This window comes from Lemur catta, chromosome 1 (assembly GCF_020740605.2).
Source record: "Lemur catta isolate mLemCat1 chromosome 1, mLemCat1.pri, whole genome shotgun sequence".
Taxonomy (NCBI): domain Eukaryota; kingdom Metazoa; phylum Chordata; class Mammalia; order Primates; family Lemuridae; genus Lemur; species Lemur catta.
In genome coordinates, this window is record NC_059128.1 from 142,970,980 (window position 1) to 142,987,212 (window position 16,233).

A 16,233-nucleotide genomic window follows, 5' to 3' on the forward strand; every position below is an offset into this window, starting at 1 on the left:
CATGTTGCCACCAAAAGCCATTTTTAATTCTTTTGCTCTCTGGCGAGGTTGTTTATAACTTTTAGTTTGCTGGAGGTTACTTTCCCTTTGACCTGGGTTTGTGCTGTGACTGTTCTGAGTCTGTGAGAGAGCGTAGAGCTTTCTGGAGGTTCAGAGACTACATTTAGAAAATGGTGTTTATGTGGACGTGACCTTGGGTGATGCCATGTGAAGACTGGATTTTATCAATTTGGTGAAAATACTACATCGAAGTAAGAAATGGGCCACAAAGGTTTGCTAGGGAATAATTTCCACAGTAGGCATTTATGATATGAACCCAAGCCTGGGTTGCAACACGTCCCATTTAATGTAGTTTGTTGTGTTGAATGGTTAAACTTTGTCCCGATACAGAGCTATACATTCAAACACTGTACAACTGTTAAAAAGGAAAAGGCTGATTTTTTTTTTTGCTTTATTGAGGGTTAGCTTTACCTGTAAGGTATCATCTACAAAGAGTAGGTTATCAAATGATATTAAACTATGATCTCTTTTGTATAAGAAATAAATATATATGCATATATGGAATTTATATTGATTTTTACATTTCAAAAGTCTTGAAAAAGAGAAAATAAATTGCCACAGTGTGACTTACCCTTGGGATTACAAAATTACGATGATTATTAATTGAATAGGTGGCAATTATATTTCTATTTTTTAAAGATACAAAAGGGGCTTGTCAATCCTTAACACACACACATGCGCACACACACACACCCCGAATGTCTTACTGTCATATACTAGTGGTATGCCAGGAAGAGACTGTTGAACCGTTAAAAGCGAGTCATCGTTAGGAGTGGATCCTTGTTCTCGTTATCCCTTAGCAATGGATTACATGGTCTTTTTTCTTCATCCACGTGTTAACATTCTGTCTCTCCTCGGTGTCATTGACTCTTTGCTCGGCTCACAGACCCCAGTGACAGAAGCCCTCAAGCTAGGAATTCTCATTGCCATTTCACAGAAGAAGAAACTGAGGCCTTAACACATTGGGCGACTTGCCCCGGGTCACACAGCCGGGTCCCACCCTCAGCAACCAGGTATGTAATGAACAGTTATTGATGAAAGCAGCACGGGACACGCTCAAAAGCTTGAGAAACATGAAAAAAAGGGAGAAAAGGCTGCAGAAGGGACGTTCAGATCAAATGATTTCTTCTTAGGGATTCAGGGTTTTGGCTGGAAGAGGTGGGAGGGGATCCTTCTCTTCTCACCAATCGCCACCATGGACAAGTGTCCCAGCTGTGCCCCAGCCCCTCCGACTGCGGTGTAGCGTTAACTCAGTAGCCGAGTGTACTGACACAGAATATTTCCATCTGGAACCTGTTGTCATTTAGAGTGTCAACTTCTATGACAGGCAAAAGGTGTCCCCCTCCGCGCAAGCTGTGCACATCCCATTAGCACTAACCACACCGGACTGTGCGCCACTTGGAACACGACACCCTCTTATGCGATTGAGCATCTGATGAGAAACAATCACAAGAAACAAAGTAATCCTTTTAATGGGGCCGGGTCCTTATGAACGATGCAAGAACAAATGCTTTAGTCGGTCCTCTGGTAGCAAGATTGGCCCAGGGGGGACGATACGCGTTTGTTTTTTAGAAAAGAGCCTTCAGAAGTGATCAGATTTGCATAAGGAGAGAGGAAAAAAATGGCAGCGGCACAGATGAGAGATGTGAATGACAATTAAGACTAATCACGACAGCAGAGTGTGACAATTCCAAGTCATCATCTCAAATCAGTGTTCTCCCAGACATGTTGGCCGAAGTGTGCTCCAACTCCAGGGAAGTGGAGCGAAAGCGTGTGCTGATACAGTAGCTCAAACTCACCTGTGCCAGGCACCACCTGAGCAGGTGTCTCTTCAGATACTCTGCCCTCCCTGAATGTCAGTCCCTTCCTCATGCGTCATACCCCCTCCCCTGTCGTTTTATTTCTCTTCCTAGTTCTTATCACTCTGTAGCATACTATAAATTGTACTTATTTATCTTACTTATTTTCTTTCTTCCCCACCAGAGTGTCAGCTCCATGAGGGCAGGTAATTCTGTCTGTTTCTCTTCTGCCGTATCGTTAGCATCCAGTACAGAGCAGGTGCTCAACTACTATTTGTAGAATAAATGCAGGAGCTGAGATCTTTTGGCGCATCATCTTCCTGAGTCATCACAGCAGTTCTTTGAGGTGGATACTGTTTCCTCCCTTTACACCTGAGTACAACTTGTCTGTGACCAGAAAGATCAAATATCAGACAGAGGCTCAGGATCAAAACTCGAGTCTCTCTAAGTCCAGAATGTTCTTACTCTCTCCTCTGAGAGCTGTAGGAGGACAAGAGCTGATTAATAAGCAGACTTTGGTGGAGAGAGATTTTTTTCTGTTTTCAGGATAATCAAACTGTGTTGAGAGGTGTGTGGTGCAATTAATACAATGCAGGCTATTTCTAGCCTAAAAATATTGGATCAGGTACACCTAGCTGTGCTTTTAAAAAGAGTATTTCTTAAGAAAACAGCTTAATTTATCTTCTAGCAAGAGTCCTTTGCAGCCAGGGTTGATGGAAGGCAGGGGAGTGCTTGCTGTCCGAGCTAACGTTTGTGGGGCAGGTACCATGTGCCAAATTCCTTGTGTTTATTTCATCCAAATTCTATCACCCGGTGCTGACAGCAGTGCTATGAAATGTGTGGTCTGAGGTGTGCTCCTGCCTCCCTGTTCACCCAGAACGCTGGGCGTGTCTTTATCCACGGTATTCCACAGTCTGGCTACCGACCTATCCTCCTCACTACCCTGGGAGCATCCTGAAGGAAGGCTCTGTGTCTTGTTCCTTGTTGAACCTCAGAATCGAGCATGTTGTCTGGCCCCTGGCTTTTAATACATGTTTTAAGAAACAGATCGAATTACTTACTGTGTACTGTCTAATTTGGAAAATGGAGGTCAGCTAAGCTTAGGGGTTTTATAATTTAAAGAAGTGAGATCATCACGTACATGGAAGAATTGGAAAATAATGCAGGACGTTACGTAGTCTGATGCTTGGTAATGTGGTGGACAAGTGGTAAGAAGTAAAGCCTCCAAAAAAGGGAAGGGTCGTTGTGGGCTGAGGCGAGTCTGGAAAAGGCTTATTTCTTTATTCATTTATTCAGTGCATTCAAAATACTTATGACGTGTCCTAAACTCTTGATTTTGGACATTAAAAGACATAATCCTTGACCTCCAGCTGTGTCTGTTTTGATGGTAAAATCAGTGCTGTGTAGGGTACGTGCTTTGCGTGCACACCCCACCCACCACGCCCTCTCTGAAAACCCTTTCACTGACAGCCCCCGGTGTGTGCCACACGGCCAGAGCAGAGCAGACCCCTGGTTGGCACCTGGCCAATCTGATTATTAAAAATGTGAACCCGGAGACCCAGAGACCACAGTATGTTGATTTAAAAAGAATTGATCTGAAATTGGTGCCGTGGCAAACCAAAACCATTTTGGTGTCAAAATGTGTGGGTAAGTAGAGGAAGCTGGTTCGCAGAGAGAGAGAAGAAAGTGGGCATGTCTCGGGTGGGATTTCCGAGAAACAGCCTGAGAGGGGGATTCTCCCGGCGAAAACCTGGAGAGTGGCGAGGACGGTGGGAAGGGCAGAGACGGTGCCAGGCGGGGACGGGTCCTATTATTATTTCCATTTCACCGATGAGTAGCTGAGACACAGAAGTTAAATAACTAGCTTCTGGTCAACAACTAGTAACAGACTAGGGACGTGAGTCTTGCTCCAGAGTTCATGCACTTGACCTCTAAAGCACATGCTAATGTATTGCCTCTTAAAACACAATCTTAATAAGCCATGCTATTAGCATATAGTTATCTAATAGATTGCTTCTAAATTTGTACATATTTATGTTATAATTGTTGTCATCTGCCACATACGTCAAGCTCATAAAAATTGCTCAATAACAACTCTAATGGGTAAGAAAAATAAAGGTGAAAAAGCCCCATTTGCTACCCCATTAATCTGTGCTCTTGGTTTGGGGAACTGGGACTTTGAAGAAGGAGCCTGAAAAAATCCTTCAAGGATCTAACAAGCCAGCAGCTCCGAATGTTGCAGAAGAGTATTTTCAGCACTCAGCTCCAGGGAGGCGTTCAGTAAACACTTGCTGACTGGATGGAATTAGACAAACAGATTTTCATGATTGATGTGACATCGTCACTAATTGCAAAACCTATTTGAGGAACAACTTGATGAAGCGGAGAAAAATTAAATGGGCTGGTGTGGAAATGGTATAATGGTGTCAGAACCTTCCTGTGGCTGGGGCTGGAAGGGGGCCAGGGAGGACATTGTTATGTGTGGACAATGTGCAGGCAGGGGCCAAATAGAATTTCTTTGACTTAATTTTTGAAAACTGTTTATATGATTGGTATATTAAATGCAGTGGAAATTGTCTGAGTCTTTGAAAGAGAGTTACTGCATTGAGTTCCACGTAAATCTGTGTGCATGTGTAATGCAATTGCAGCATATAGCAAACTTAAAATAACTGCGTCGTCTACCTTTCTTATTTCAGCATTAAAATAATATTTAAGGTTATATTATTGAAAATTTTATGGCAGCAAAATGAAATCAAATAGTTTAGCATCAGGTGGGGAAAGGAAAATAGAAGGGGAACGTGGTTTAACAAATAGTAATGCTGAGTTTGTATTCTGGAGAAATAATGGTCGTCTTTTCTGTTTTCAATTGAAATGTGGCCCTCTGAGATTCTTCCGGAGTTTGGGAAGTCAAATTGTCTTACTAAACTGTGCAGAAATTGATGGATCCCAAATAGTGAGAGTAATCATTGGAGAGTGCACAATAATCTGGCAATATGGAAATTACAAATTATAATATATTCCCCCCAAGTAAATGAAATATGCAAAAGAACAACTGCACACTAGAGTAGACTTTGTGTAATCCCTGGGTAGCTACTGTTAGCAAGCTATTTTATCACAGTTGCGTACTTCCTCAGTTAATAATGAATGCACAAAGTCAGGTTTAAAATGAATTGTAAAATTCTTTTAAGAGTTCAGTTTTTACATTAAAATGTCATTGGGAAGTATCAAAATGCTGTGGCCACCAGTGACATAAATCTTGTAAAATGTCTGCGCACCTCACTGAACATTTTGCATCTCTTACTGTAACACTAACTCTTATTTATGTCAGGGAATCTCTCTAATCTGTTTTCATCCTATTACTGTACACAGTAATGTTGGTCCTAAAGAAATAGAAAAATTTAGCTCTGCCAGAAATGTTTTTACAACCCTGATATTATCTTAACAAGATTGTGTCTCCTTGTATTTATCTGTGGAAGATGATACAGAAATCCAGTCCTGGTGGTGATGATAAGATTAATTCAGTCTCTATTCAACAATACTTTGGTGCACGCTCTCTACTTACAAGCCCCTGAGCTCGGTGTGACGAGAGATGTCGTAAGCTGAGCACATGGACCTGCCTTTGAGGAGTTTACAGCCATCTAAGCAGCTACTGGAATAGCAGTTTTAACTATGGGTTGTGTTCTCGTTCTCGAAACAGCATTCACTGCAAGATCAGTGTCCGCAGACAACTCCTGATTATTCGCAAATCTCACTCATCTTCTCATGTGCTCAGACCCTGCCTTGTCAATGTCACCGCGCATCCTTTTCTCCCACGGTGAAAGGACACAAAGAACGGAGAACTCACAGCAATATGGATGTGAGTAATCTGATGAAAGCTCCATAGGGAAGTATCTGAACCCTTGGGCGTGGAAGATTGCTGTCTTTCCTTCACTGAGTAACCCGGAATTGCCTGATTCAACGCAACTGTTCGTGTCTCAGGTCACGTGTGAACTTGGTGTGGGCAAATATTCCTTGTGTATTTTCATCTTGCAATTGCCAACTCTATCTTTATTATTATTTCCTATAAAGCTTTGGGTAAGTCTTCGTTTCTCCCCATGAGATATAGGAAACATCCTTTTCGGCTACACATCCTTTAATAAATGAGTCACATAATATTTTCAGAGATGGGATGCCAACCCAAAGGAAGCTTCTGGAATGTGGAGACAAGCAAGAGGCTGAGGCTAAAATGTTATGCTACAGGCAACACTTTAAAGGACTAGAGCAAAGCAAGAAGTCACGACCTTACAGTCAAGTAAGTATCAAATGCCGGGGGAGAGTACACGCGCTTAGGGTAGCAATCATTTCCAACATTGGCTCTAAAAGTAGTGCTAGGCAGAGACGAGTATGTGCACAACAGAAGCACAAAAGCTTCAGAAGCTTTTAACCAAGGAGATTCTTGTGTCCTCTGATAGGTGCAAAGCCAGTTACCAAGCAAAGACTAAGCAACAGCAGAATGGTGGAGTTTTACAGAACTTGGCAAACCTAGCAAAGGTGCTGTCTGGATATCCCACGGATGTCTACTCTGCACTCAATCCTTGTGACGCATAAAATGTATAAAGCAGGAAACTTCCTTTAATGGACGCAAGGTGTATGAAATGCAAGGTATATGAAAATGAATGCTTAATTAACTGGAAGGGGAGTCTTATAAATTTTGGGGACTGTTCAGAATTACACTCAGGCAAATGGACACAAGGAGTAAATTGAAACCGAGTAAAGCATGCACTTCTGAAACGTGCTGAAGAGTGTGATTCAGAAATCATTTATCCATTTGAAAGTTCATTCAGTGAACATCTACTACTATTGCATGATGTTTTCATGTTGTGTGTGAAAAAGGAAAGGTTCTGTTTCTCAAAGAGCAGCATGCGAAAGTGGCAAAGTCAGTGAATAAGCAGAATAGAGGGTCCAGATTAAGAGAGTGGACTACAGCCCCCTCTGGGGCACGCGGGAGGCTGCTCGGTGGAGAAGGTGGTTTGGAGATGACAGAGCTCGGGCTGAAGGTTGGGGTGCAGGAGATGGGCACGCTGAGCAGAGGTGAGGAAGAGTGAGCCCAAGTGCAAGCGAACAAGGGGCAAGCTCACCTGTCGGGCTTCAGCAAGAATGTTACTGGAAGGTGACAGGTGTGTGCACAAATGCAGGGCAAGGACATTGATGAAACCCCCACATAGGGGTTGGGAGAGAGGAGTAGGATATAAGTGAGGCTGAAGATGGAGACTTATTGATTACAAAAAAAAATTAGTTTCAGGGTAGTATGAGGATGATATGCTAATACCAGCTGTATTAACCTCTCCCAGCAACCTTGGAAATGGCACATATTTGGAAACTCCTAGTAGGACTCACCCAGACCAGCCGGAGACCCGTGGGCTGTTTCTATGGGCTCTCTTGGCTATCAAAATTTCAGATCTTCTCTACTGAGTACCACTTATAACCAAGCATCCAGCACCGTTCCCCACCGCATTCCGTGTGTTTAGTGTACCTTTGTTTGCTGATGTCCCTACTAATCTGTAAACCCCCAGAGACCACAAACCACATCTGCTCTCTTCTTTCTGTGTCTCCAACCAGGTATCAGAGTTGCTGCTCCATCACTTCTTGTCCAATTCTTGTCCTGATCTAGGAGCCTCTAAACACCTGTGTATTTTTCGAGTGCACACGCAAGAGACGGTAAAGTCTCCCGTCTCCTATGACCTGATTAGCAAACCAGTACCCACAGTACACCAGAATCGCTCAGAAGGAAAACGGCTCCAACGTCCTCATTCCCGCAGTTTGAAGTCTCTGACGCAGCTTAAATGGAGGGACACGGTACAGCTCATTTAATTACTCTGCCATTTTAACTGAATGCTCTTCGACTTAATTTTATCTCAATGAGTATTAAGCGTCGGGAGACTCTCCCATAAACACAGAGCTGCCTCTGACAGCTTCTGGGAAGCAGCCCCCAGGGGAGGAGGAGGGTGATTTACAGTACACTAACAGTGCTGCAGAACAGCTTTGGCACCAGAAGTTTCTAGGGCTTAATTACTGCCTTTAAAATTTAAGCCAGAGCTAGGCACTGAGCAGTACCCACCAAAGGAAAAGAGAGGGGAAGAAAGCATGATTGCATAGCAAACAAAAGACTTGCACGAGGATGTTGGTGTTAAATTCTCTGTCTTATGACCTATAAAAACACCAGCCTACATAATTCATTCTTCCTTTGCCCAATTTTATCCATTGTTTCTATGGTCCCCATCTTCTATATAAAGAGATCTGACCCCTTTGAATCCAGCTGGAGTAGTCCATCCATTCAGGTGTACCTGCCCCTAAAAAGATATCAGGATTTTTTTTTTGTTTTTTTGTTTTTTTTCCTTCCAGATAGTCTCTGGACAAGGATATAGAAATTCCAGTAGTCTCAGAAAAAAATGGTGGTAAACTTTTAATTCTGTGACCCACCCATTCCCCTCCCACCTCCCACTTAACTGTTTAAAATATGCTATATTTTTAGGGGAATTCAGAGATCCCAGAATGAAACACATAAACAAACCCGCAAATAATGTTGGCTTGCTAGCTGTTTGAACACATTGACTGCCATGTGAGTTGTATGTAACTCAAGGCTAGTTTTGCGCCTGGGCCTCATGAAGCAAAACCCTGCAGTTGGTGTGTGAAAATTACTTGTTAATGTTCTTATTGTTACAATTAATAGTGACAATTTAATTCTAAAAATGTGGATTGTGTTGCATATAACTCACGCACAGAAAACAATAAAAAATAACAAATCAGAAAGAATCGTTTTGTTTTAATGAAACCCTGTGGCCCCGGGGAAAAATTTTTTCTAGTGTGGCAGCCAATGTGTTAAGAAAGAACAGTTTACAAAATAAAGGTATTTTTCCTTTTCCTGTTCCTTTCAAATGGGAAATTGCTTTTCATTAAGAGGAGTTGGATAATGCCCCCAAAGATCTTCATTTAATGGGAAAACGATGCCTCTCGAGTTCCCTTCTGTGCTCAGTTGATTGTACTTTAAGAATTTAGTGGTTTGGAGCCTAAAGGCAATATTCAGGAAACCAGACGCTAATTTCTTGCAGTCCTTGGGAGAGGCTTAAACTTTAAGTGAATGGGAACTGGATTTCAAAGATGTCTAGAAATTCTGAAATCCATGTTGAGCAACCAAACTAAATGGACTGGGTGATCTATGGCATTCAGGAGCTAAGAGCTCTGTGGGAAGAGTCTATGGAGGAGGTGGGGTTCACCACTTTTTACCTGGTTCACCTTGTTTCCTCTAGCTCCTCTCCCCTCATGTAGGCTCTGGTGATATTAGTCTCCATATGGTCCCCCCAGGTTCGGAGAACCCCACATGTCTTAGTGTAAGTCTTCACCACTGCCTCCTCTCTCTCCTTGGCTGTTGGAAAATAGCTCAAACATCACCTTCCCTGGGGGGAAGGGAAGAGCCCCCTGCCTTGTCACTGCTGCCCTCATCATGGCAAAACCCTAGGCAGCTTTCCTCCCCATGGAGGGTGAATTCTAGAGATCACAAAGATCTGCATGTAGCTGCACAACCTAGCACACAGTAGGTGCACAACAAATATTCACGGACTGTCTTTGTCCATTTGAACATCTAGAACAATATACCATAAACTGGGTGGCTTGTAAACAAGAGATATTTATTTCTCCGGTTCTGGAGGCTGGGAAGTCCAAGATCAAGGCACTGGCAGACTTGGTGTCTGGTAAAGGTCTGCTTCCTGGTGCATAGATAGTGTCTCCTCACTGTGTCCTGGGCTGGCAGAAGGGACAAGAGAGCTCTCTGGGGCCTCTTGTGTAAGGAAACTGATCCCCTTCAAGAGGGGTCTGCCTCCAAGACCTCAGCACCTCCCAAAGGTCTCTAATACTAGACCTCCTAATGCCAAGTTAGGTTTCAACATGTGAATTTGGGCAGAGCACACACACTCGGAACACAGTGCTGCCAAACAGAATTCCCAGTGACAGCAGCGTTTTTGTTGTCTACCTGACTTCACATGTCACCCCTCTGCGTGTGCACTATCCGTATTCTGGTATTACAGAGAAATACCTGCCAAAATATGTGCAGGTCATTTAAAAGTACATCCCTTGTGGGTGCATGGATGCTGACCTGAAATTTCCTACCTTCCCGGAAGACAAAGCAGAAAGAAACTGGGTGTGACTAAGAACAGCCCCGTCCCCGACCCCTCAGTTAGGTTATGTGACATGAAATGGATAGTATTGGAATAAAAATGCTCTTGAAAAGCTGCTGCCAAGGAAGGCCCGTCACCGAGCAGGGCTTTGAGAGAGGAGAAAGAATCATTTAACAGGGCAGGACTGTGCTACGCTGCAAGCCTCCTGGGAGGATTAAATGCATGAGTCACGGCACCCGTAGTGGGCTCTCTGTCCGCTATCCCACGAGGTCCCTGAGCCTCGCAGCACACTGTGTCAATTACACGCTCCAGGATTTATGTCAGACCCGCCAGGAGCCAGAGATTGTTCTGTGAGATCATGAGCTAAAGGAATAGACTCCTGAGTATAAACAGTGGAGGATAATATTTGCATTCTGTGATGCATGTGTGGTGTGTCTGTGTGTGTGTGTGTTTAGGGGTTGGACAAAATAGGTTTTCTATAGTCTTGGCATGATCTTTTTTTTTAATGAATCCACTTATGACAGAAGGACTCAAAGGAAATAGTTTAGGTCGCTCAAGGATACATTTGTAGCTTGCCAGGAGCCCTGCGGTAAAAGGAACTGCTCCCGCCCACAGCCAAACGGGGCCCCCGTCTTGGTACCGTTGCTGTTGGTTGACCTTGAGAATGTCCTGTCACCTCTCTGGGCTTCAGTCCTCTCCTCTGTGGAAAGAGGCGTTTAAACTAGACGGTCTCTTTCCAGCTCCCAAATTCTGCAAGACGATGTCTCTTCTTAATATCGTTTTTAACACTATAATAGAGCATTTTGGCTCTACCCACTAAGGATTTATTATATGTTATATTAATAAATGTGCAGGTGGTTAATAAATGGTGAGTTGCTGAATTTTAATTCTAAGTTTTAGGAAGTGTTGTTCTCACCCTAAATTTAGTACGTATAACTCATTATATAAGGACATAAAGGGGGCAGAATGGACATCCAGTGGGCTCACTGGATAAATGTCCACCCTGAGCAAGGTCTCCATTAGCCGGTTTTCAGGAAGTGGCATCTCTAAGGCACTAGAGTCACTGTTTATTTGTATTTTTTCCTAAATATTTTCAAAACCATTGTAATCAAAATACTATTGATATACAAAGTGTTCTCATTTTCTCAAGTGTCTGGGTTCTTAGCAGTCCATTAAGAATTGGCTTGTGTAAGGCACAAAACATTGTTGCTGTGTCTTTTATGAGTTTGAACATATTTGTGATCACAAACTGGAAACTGCTGAATGAGTGTGCACAAGCAGTAAGAAACACAGAGGTATATTGATCACTATGAAAAGAAATGAGCAGTGAAAAGTGCATGCCTACGTTTTATAGATGAGCAGACGGATAAAAAGGTCTTGCATTTTATTATAAAGTGAATTAATGGGGTGGGGGGAGGATTGGGGTTTCTGACTATCTAATTTAATGTCCAGTCCTAAAAAAGAAGACCCCCGTGTCAGACCTGGGCTCATCGCGTAAGGAGTTTGAGTCTGGGCTGAAATTTCCCACACTGCAGACTCTTGGCGGTGACGGAATACATTTTAGTTGAGCAGGAAGAGTGAATGATTGGAAATGGGTTTTTACGAACTTTTATTGTTCTATGAGTAAACAGACATCATCGGTCTTCAAGGCTTTTTTTTTTTTTTTTGTAACCCCAGAGTTCAATGATAGTGTAGCTATAATTCCAGAACTCTCTGAACGGCACCTACATATTATTCTCTGCACAGATCTTTAACTTTAACAGCTATTCATTAGTTCAAGAGATCTTTGCTTTTATATGAATCACAGTTTAGTGGGCACAGGAAAAGGTATTCATTCTCCACAGCTGCCACTTTATGGGAACAATCCTTTTTTTGTTGTTGTTTTGTTTTTTAAATTACGCTCTGACCTTTTTGAAAATGGAACAGACGTTTCCAAAGTTTTATTGGATATTTTCTGAAAAGCTGTGACCCTGTTTTGGCTTCTTGATTTGTACAGTGGTTCTTAGTAAAATCTGTAGACCTTCCCACGTTAAAAGGGAGACCAGCTGTACATAAACACTGTGCAAATGATACCTTCACCTCCATGCATCTCAGCATCTGCATATGTAAAACGAGGATCCTCATATCCGCCTTGCAGGATGGTTGTGCGGATGGCGCTCGTGTGGGTGGAGTATCTACCTACGTGCTGTAGAAATGGCCTTCAATTATGGTAGCTCTAATTATTATTGTTGCTAATGTGACATTTTTGTTGTTGAAATGCCTTCTATTTCCCCAAAGATATGCTACTCATTGTGTCATAAAGATTTGTTTCCCTCAATATCGCAAACAGAACAAATCAAAACTCCCAGGAAACTTCAAAGTGCCTCCTGAAGAGCATTCTAGACTTTCCCAGGTCACTGCACATTGCTGCCCTCTAGAGGTATTGGGTGAGGCGACCTGCCCCCAGCAGGGATCAGAGAAGCAATAGATTTCTGCAAGATCCCGCTGTTGCCATGTGGATAGGGGAAGCTGTTGTAAACTTAACAGCCGCTGTTTAAAAGCTACTGTTTCTCGAGTGCTTGTCAGTAGCCGGTGCAATGCATAACTTATTGCATCTTCACAACGACTTTATGAATTAGGGTCACCTTAGACTAATTTTACAGTCCAGAAAAGGGAGGTGCAGCATTGTTAAGTCTCTTCCCCAGGGAGATGCAACTATTATGGGGTAGAGCCTGGACTCAAACCTAGACACAACTGCTTCTAAAACACCCTTGTCTTAAACATCACGCGGTACTGGTTCTCATGGGCATGCTCCTGTGTTCGCAAAATCTGCTAGAAAGGTATTGCCAACCAAAAATAAGAAATAAGAAGTTGTTTGCTCCTACCCTGTTCTTTTCCTTTGCGAGTAAATAACTCTCCTGAAAGCCACTGGGGAGTCTGTGCTTCAGAAACAAAGAAAAACCATATTCCTTGGTCCTTATGGTAAACCTCTTTCCTGGCACAGGTTAACGAGCATGTTTATAAGATGCTATCTTCTCTCGTGGCCAACGTGGCTGCTCCTGTAATCATGCTGAAAGGGAAATAATCATGCTTCTGTAGCAGCTTCAGGAACTGGGAATGAGCAGGCGATCAGGGTACCCCTTGGCCATTCTGTTACCATAATGATTCCAGCATTTATAAAAGAGACTAATGACTGAAACTGCCATCAACATTTGCAGCGAAAAGACTGCACGTTGGAAATCGGATTTTCCTCTCTTCTTGCTAATGAGCTCTTTTCTCAAGGTGCCGAAGCCTAGAGTGTAAAGGGAGATTGGTCATTCTTTTCCTGTGTTTTACACCCGCTAATGCCTGTCCTGAAGTTCCAGCAACACCTCCGTGACAGGGGAAGCTATATGCAACCATACAAATATTGTCAGAGGATGTAGCTTAGCTGGGCACACCATAGCAACTTAAGAAGTGGAATCTTTCATTGGACAAATTATTAAGTGTTTTCAAGTGGGTGTATGTATGTTGGGTTGTTCCACCACAGTAGTTGCCGTGGCCAGGAAAAAAGAATTCTTTCTGTTTGTTTATTTCATGGCCTTGAGACGCAGTTCAACGGTCAATGCCAGATGGTTCTAGAAGAGTTGCTTCTAAAGGTAGCCCTGCTGTTGTCTTTTCTTTAGGTTCCCATGGCAATGCTGTGGGGACCCTGTTTGGACACGGGGGATTCTTGCTCAGTAACAAATGCTATTCCACTTGGAAAAGACTCTTGGTATACGTGAACAAAATGTGTAGCTAGAGCCGTATTTGGAATTCACTCCTGCACTTTTTGAAAATGTTTCTTGAGGTTTAAATGGAGGCTTTTGGGCTGAGTCATGAACCGTCAGAGCATTTCAACATGCTGATTCCTTGCAACTGTAACAACAAGGCGTGGGATGAAAGTTTGGTGAGTCTCTGTGGTCCATGTATCCCAACTCTCCACCCTACCCGGGGGCTCCCGGGTAATCTGCCCCATCCTTTCAGCCTGACAGTTTTGCTTCAAGCCAGTAAGGTATATCCTGGTGACAACTTTGATAAAGTTCCTAACCAGAAAATTTTCAAACTCAACAGAGATAAATGTAGGCCCATTTCCAGAAATGATAGTATCTGATAACCCAGGTATTACAAATGACAGTGGAAAGTGGCGATTTTCACAGTAGCAATCTGGGTCGGGGACAGGGAGCCTAAAACAAGATTTTCAGAGCCGTTTTGAAGGGACTTCCACAACTGGTGTCCAGCCAAATCAGTGTGGATTCCTAGCTAAAACTTCTCGACTTCCATGGTGACAGCTAGATTTATTTATCAAATTCTGTGTGTAGGTCCATCCAATGGCTGATGCAGCTCTTACGAGGCATTCCAGCATTTGTGGGCAAATCTACCTCTAATTCCTCAATATGGTTTTCAATTTTAAATGTGCTAATGTAGTCTACACAGAGTTGGCCTTGGAGAAATAAAAGAACCCTACCTATTTTAAGAAATGAAATTATGTTTTCTGTTAGAGGTAAATTACTGAATGATGAGCAGGCTGACTGCTGGGCTGAGCACGTCACGCACCTGGCGACACAGGTGTTATTACTGTCTTCAATTTTTCACATAAGGAGGCTGAGATGCAGAAAGGCTAATTTACCTCTCCAAGGTGGGAGAGCTCTAAGGGGCAAACCCAGTCTGCCTTACTGCAAAATCCGCATGCCTTGCTCTGTATACACGTACTGCCAAGTGCCTTAGAGAAAGGTTTAAAGTTAGGGGGGGAAACCGTAGACAAAAACCACCCCTAGCTCCAGCATGGATCAGCAATATTTTGGTCTATTTCCTTCCTCACGTCGCCCCTCCACGCATGCTTTCTGTGCCTTTGCTGCAGGTGCTTTGCTTTCTGGGCAGGTACCTTGTGGGCGGCAGGTGCCTGAAATTGGGTGGAGGGAATCACAGCTGCATGAGAGGTGCCCCAGGAATGTTTCTCTGAAGCCTGGTAAAACTTCATGCACGGGAGAACAACAGCAGCAAAATCATCCGAATAGGTAGCAAGGAATAAATGAAAACTGGAGATTGTTTAAAGGATGTGATGGTGAACCCCTACTTCTTATCTTTTCTGAATTACTTTGAACCTACTTTCTTAAATTCATCAAATATTAAAAATTCTGGGGTTTAGGACCCTTTGGTAACCTAGAATACAAAATCCCTTTATAAGACAATTTTTTAGCAATGAATACAAATAGGCATAATTAGGCTTAATTTATGTTTGTTTTATTTTATTATTTGTTATTCCTCTTTTTTTGTGTAGCTTTATTGAGGGATAATTGATATACACAAAAACCACATGTATTTAATGTGCATGCTTTGATGAGTTGGATACACACATACACCTGTGATATCGTCACCACAGTCATGGTAATAAACACATCCAGGCTCTGAGATGACACAAGTTTTGGAGATTCCTGTTGGTGTGGAATTCTAACCTATAGGACATCAGTTCCTAAATATGGGACCGTGAGCCTCTGGCAGCTCACAACCAATTTCCACTGGTCTGGGACAAAACGCAGAAAAGGAAATAAGAGTTTTTCATAAAGCTAAACCCATCCAATTTAAGGAAAATTGTTCTTTATTCTCAAATATGTTCTCCTGTCCTATTAGATGGTAGGGTTTTATTTTCAATGGCTTTACTCGACTAAAATATAAAGTGGCCAACCCCATGACAATACTCCAGATTTAAACTTTTAGTCTTGGATGAAATGAGGTCTAGGCATCCCAGCCCGTGGCTGTCAGCAGAGGGGTACATGATGGCAGCTGGGACGGCCACCCAGACCGCGACAGCAGAGTCACAGCTCGCACCGCAGAGTGCTTGCTTTGCCGGGCGCTATTCCCAATGCTTTGTGCAGCCCCACTGCTTTAATCTCTACAAAACCCTCTGAGGTGGGTGCCCGTAAGCTTGCTCATTTTCCAAAAGGGGAAACGGAAGCATAGATCTCCAGAACCCTGACATTCCTGCATTCTTGGGATGATTCTCTGACCTACTTTAATTTTGCATCTCATTCCACCACCGATGGCTGGAACACAGTGTGTGGGATTGAGGCTGATAGGAATGTTCTCTACGTCCCGGTCACCACCCGGGTCTCCTCTGAGAAGCCTTCAATGGCTGGCCCTTGCTATGACTTCCTAAGTATGCCCCCTATTCCATTTTCATTCCACTCGATTCAGGCTACGGAGGCTGTACGTATTCTTTGGAAATC